A 6,000-nucleotide genomic window follows, 5' to 3' on the forward strand; every position below is an offset into this window, starting at 1 on the left:
TTGAAGAATTGAATTCCATCATAAATCTGCACAAATACTAAACACATTTGTCTTTGATCCCAACAGGATCTAATGTTCTATCACCAAATGTTTTACAGACATTCCAGTTTCAGATCCTGTTCAAATGTTCAGATTCTATTAGTTCACGACAAACATCAGAACAGGATTTGAGTTCAATCCCAACAAAGGAACAAATATTATTTAATAAAAGAGTGTTAAATAATAAATAAAATAGAAACAAAAAAGAAAAACAAAAAAACTAAAATGAACCTCCACAATATCTGCATTTGAATAAATACCTAAAAATATCCATACAGTACTTTTTAATATCGATACAGTATTGTGAAATGAAATATCGCGATATATTAACCCACCCTGGCTTTCCACTTTTTGACCTTTGACCCTCTGGCAGACGTTTGCAGACACTAAAGTCCAGCACAAACCGTCTAAAAAACAGTTTCTATCCCGGGGCCAGAATTCCACTGAACTCTGCTGGACGTTCATGAACTGTGTGGACTGCTGAATGCTGTCCAGAGTTCATGAAAATGTTTTATGTGTCTTTTAACTTATTAACACTCTTTATCTATGCTGCTTTTTTTGTTTTGTTTTTTTAGATATTTATGCCATCAAGCTTTTTCTTTTATATTTCAGTTTTTATACTCTTTTATACATTATTTATACTTTTTTTTATGGCAACTAGGATGATTGCACTTTTTTAATTTAGTTGTACCTGTACAATGACAATAAAGACATTCTATTCTATTCTATTCTATTGTTTTTTATTCTATATTGCAGAACCAATATTTTCTAACACTCCTAGATATATCGTGATATATCGTATCGTGATCCTAGTATTGTGATTTGTATCTTATCTCCAGATTCTTCCCAATACACAGCCCTAGTGACGGAGCCTCCTACACGCAGTGTCGTCAGCACAAATGAAACATTCCGACCTAAACTCCGAACACACAGACGATAGAGCGCCGCTAAAACCGCCTCTAAACACGTAAAGTCAGTCCGAACGCCGACAAGAGCTCATCGATTGGAAACACCCTTACCGTCAAATCTACATAAATGTGCTTTAAAAAAAAGTGGTGAAAATAAAATTTAAAAAAAGGAAAATAAATTCTAAAAAATAAAAATAAAATATAAGTAATGAATAATAATAAAAAAATTCACTTCAAAGAAAAAAAGTCTTCAAATGCAATTTTTTGGATCGTAATTTTTTTTTTTTTTTTTGCATTCAAACACTTTTTTTAATTGAATTTTTTTTTGTTAAAGCAATAAAGAAACAAATGTACCTTCATAAAAGACAGGTTGATTAGAAAAAATTAATTGCATTGTTTTTTCATGCCTAAAGAGGAATTAAAACAGGAAAACAACCTTGACTAAAGTTCTCATAATTCATGCATGAAAGAGTTAAAAAAAAAAAAAAACAGTGTTAAATAATAAGAATATAAACAATCAAGAAAAAATTACAAAAACAAAAATGAACCTCCACAATATCTGCATTTGAATAAATACCCAAAAATATCCATACAATACTTTTTAATATCAATACAGTATCCATCCATCCATTTTCTTCCGCTTATCCGGGGCCGGGTCGCGGGGGTAACAGTCTAAGCAGGGATGCCCAGACTTCCCTCTCCTCAGACTCCTCCTCCAGCTCTTCCGGGAGGACCCCGAGGCGTTCCCAGTCCAGCCCACAGACATAGTCTCTCCAACGTATCCTGGGTCTTCCCTCAGGTCTCCTCCCGGTGGGACATGCCCGGAACACCTCCCAGGGAGGCGTCCAGGAGGCATCTGAAACAGATGTCTGATCCACCTCAGCTGGTTCCTCTGGACGTGGAGGAGCAGCGGTTCTACTCCGAGCTCCTCCCTGGTGACTGAGCTCCTCCCCCTATCCCTAAGGGTGCGCCCAGCCACCCGACGGAGGAAACTCATTTGGACCGCTTGTATCTGGGATCTGGTCCTTTTGGTCCTGACCCAAAGCTCATGACCATAGGTGAGGGTAGGAACATAGACTGACCGGTAAATCCAGAGCTTCTCCTCTCGGCTCAGCTCCTTCTGAACCACGACAGACCGGTACAGCGACTGCATCACTGCAGACGCTGCACCAATCTGTCTGTCCATCTGACGCTCCATCCTTCCCTCACTGTGAACCAGACCCAGATACTTGAACTCCTCCACTTGGGGCAAAGACTCCCCACCGACCCGGAGAGGGCAGACCACCTTTTTCCGGTCAAGAACCATGGCCTCGGATTTGGAGGTGCTGATCCTCATCCCGCTCGCTTCACACTCGGCTGCAAACCGCCCCAGTGCACGCTGAAGGTCCAGGTTTGATGAGGCCAACAGGACAACGTCATCTGCAAAAAGCAGAGATGAAATCCTGTGGTCCCCAAACCAGACCCCTCTGGCCCCTGGCTGCGCTGAGAAATTCTGTCCATAAAAATAATGAACAGAACCGGTGACAAAGGGCAGCCCTGCTGGAGTCCAACGTGCACCTGGAACAGGTCTGACTTACTGCCGGCAATGCGAACCAGGCTCCTGCTTCGGTCATACAAGGACCAGACTGCCCTCAGCAGAGGGCCCCGGACCCCATACTCCCGAAGCACCCCCCACAGGATACCACGAGGGACACGGTCGAACGCCTTCTCCAGATCCACAAAACACATGTGGACTGGTTGGGCGAACTCCCATGAACCCTCGAGCACCCGATGGAGAGTATAGAGCTGGTCCAGCGTTCCACGACCGGGACGAAAACCGCATTGTTCCTCCTGGATCCGAGGTTCGACTATCGGTCGGATCCTCCTCTCCAGTACCTGGAATAGACTTTCCCCGGGAGGCTGAGGAGTGTGATCCCCCAATAGTTGGAGCACATCCTCCGGTCCCCCTTCTTAAAAAGGGGAACCACCATCCCGGTCTGCCAGTCCAGAGGGACTGTCCCCGACTGCCACGCAATGTTACAGAGACGTGTCAACCAAGACAGTCCCTGCACATCCAGAGACTTAAGGTACTCAGGGCGAATCTCATCCACCCCTGGTGCCCTGCCACCGAGGAGCTTGGCAACCACCTCGGTGACTTCAGCTTGGGTGATGGACCAGTCCACCTCTGAGACCTCAGCCTCTGCTTCCTCTGTGGAAGACGTGGCAGTGGGATTGAGGAGATCCTCGAAGTATTCCTTCCACCGTCCGACAACATCCCCAGTCGAGGTCAGCAGCTCCCCACTTCCACTGTAAACAGTGTTGAAGATTGAGTTGAAGACCGCACTGACATCAGGCTCTGCCAGATGTTCCCAACAGACCCTCACAACACGTTTGGGCCTGCCGAGTCGGTCCGGTTTCCTCCTTCGCCAGAGGATCCAACTCACCACCAGGTGGTGATCGGTTGACAGCTCTGCCCCTCTCTTCACCCGAGTGTCCAAAACACGCGGTCGGAGGTCTGATGATACGACAATGAAGTCGATCATCGACCTCCGGCCTAGGGTGTCCTGGTGCCAAGTGCACTTCTGGACATCCCTGTGTTGGAACATGGTGTTTGTTATGGACAAACTGTGACTAGCACAGAAGTCCAATAACAGAACACCACTCGGGTTCAGATCAGGGAGGCCGGTCCTCCCCATCACCCCCCTCCAGGTCTCACTGTCGTTGCCCACGTGGGCATTGAAGTCGCCCAGGAGAACAATGGAGTCCCCAGTCGGAGCACCATCCAGCACCCCTCCCAGGGACTCCAAGAAGGCCGGGTACTCTGCACTGCTGTTCGGCCCGTAGGCCGAAACAACAGTGAGGCACCTGTCCCCGACCCGAAGGCGTAGGGACGCGACCCTCTCGTTCACCGAGGTGAACTCCAACACATGGCGGCTGAGCTGAGGGGCTATGAGCAAGCCAACACCAGCCCACCGCCTCTCACCGTGGGCAACGCCAGAGAAGTGGAGAGTCCAGCCCCTTTCGAGGGTTGGGTTCCAGAGCCCAAGCTGTGTATGGAGGTGAGCCCGACTATATCTAGACGGTATCTCTCAACCTCCCTCACAAGCTCCGGCTCCTTCCCTCCCAGTGAAGTGACATTCCATGTCCCAAGAGCCAGACTCTGCGTCCGGGGATCGGGTTGTCGGGCTCCCTGCCGTCGACTGCCACCCAATCCACATTGCACCCGGCCCCTATGATTCCCTCGGTGGGTGGTGAGTCCACCGGAGATCAATACAGTATTGTGAAATGAAATGTCGCGATATATTGTAGAACCAATATTTTATTACAGCCCTAGATATATTGTGATATATCATATCATGATTTGTATCATATCGCAAGATTCTTCCCAATACACAGCCCTAGTGATGGAGTGTCGTACACGCACAAATTAAATGTTCTGACCTAAACTCTGAACACACAGACGATAGAGTGATAGAGCACCGCTAAAACCGCCTCTGAACGCGTAAAGTCAGTCCGAACGCCGACAAGAGCTCAGCGATTGAAACGCCTTCATTGTCAAATCTACATAAAAGTGACAAATGTGCTTTAAAGAAAGTGGTGAAAATAAAAATAAAAATAAAAAAAAAGCTGAAAGAAATAAGGTAGAAGCGCTGCAGACGAGAGCGACGGGGCGGAGGATGAGATGTTTTTCTGAATTCCTCATTTCTTTGGCCCTGCAATCAGCTGTAATGGCAGGATGAATGCAAAAGCAATGATAAGGTGAAAAAAAAAAAACAGATGGAGGAGAGAAGGAGACAAAGAAAACAGGCCTGAGGAGCTCTTCTTCTTTTAGACGTAATCACAGTTTTTCGATGTGACACAGATTTGCATTTCTGTGCATCATGGCTTTTTTTCTGTGTGATAACTGGCACACACACACACACACACACACACAAACACACACACACACATTTCCTTTTGAAAAATCATGGTAAATTGATCAGTTTCTACGTGACGGACACACGCTCGGCTGCTTCCATTACTCCAGTTCCAGCATATGTATCAATTAAGGCGAGCATGGCTAAGTAAAAACATGAATGACGCCTATGGAACCCAGACGCATGTCATTATTATTATGCGTGTTTCGGAGGAGAAGTGGCAAAAAAGAGACAAGAGTGAATAAAAAAAAGAAAAAAAAAAAAAAAAAAGGAGAGTGATTGAAAAAAGCCCAGCCATAAAAGAAACATTTATTAATGGCGTCCTGGTGGGAGCAGATTGCAGCAATTCCATCTTTTGATGATGCCCCTCACACCGCATCCCTGCTTTTTTTTTTTTCTGAAATGCAATCAACAATACATCACATGGAATCGCATTCTTCAGATAATAATTCTACAATCGGCCACAGATTCACGTCTAAAAATTACATACTCAGAGAAATCAAAGCTGACACAGGCCTTCAGCTAACCTCTGATCACCACCCCACACACTATACACACACCACACACACACCCACAACATGTATACACACACCACACACGTACACACACACACACACACACACAGTACACACACACACGTACACACACCACACACCTACAACACACACACACACACACACTGTGTACACACACCACCACCAATCAATGATACATCATAGGAAAACACACACACACCATATGTAACTGGGGGGGGGGGGGGCGGGAGGGCACACCACACCCTTACCACCACACACATATGTTACACACACCACTACACACGACACACCACACGTACACACACCACACACACCATTAGTATACCAACACCACACAGTACCCCACACACACCCACACATGTATACACACCAACACACACGTACACACACACACCACACAGACACGACACACACACACATCATATTGTATACACACACACACATACTTACACACACACACACACGATACACACACACACACCACTTACACACACACACACACACACGTACACACCACACACACACTTACACACACACACGTAACAACACACACAAACACACTTAACACACACACACACACACGTACACACACACATATGTATACACACACACACACACGTA

At 46.1% G+C, this 6,000-nt stretch overlaps 1 pseudogene; it reads right to left on the minus strand.

The window, feature by feature from the left end:
* LOC115416676 (shootin-1-like) overlaps positions 1 to 6,000 on the minus strand; it is a 32,527-nt pseudogene that overhangs the window by 23,481 nt on the left and 3,046 nt on the right.

This window comes from Sphaeramia orbicularis, unplaced genomic scaffold (genome assembly GCF_902148855.1).
Source record: "Sphaeramia orbicularis unplaced genomic scaffold, fSphaOr1.1, whole genome shotgun sequence".
In the NCBI taxonomy this organism is placed as follows: Eukaryota; Metazoa; Chordata; class Actinopteri; order Kurtiformes; family Apogonidae; genus Sphaeramia; species Sphaeramia orbicularis.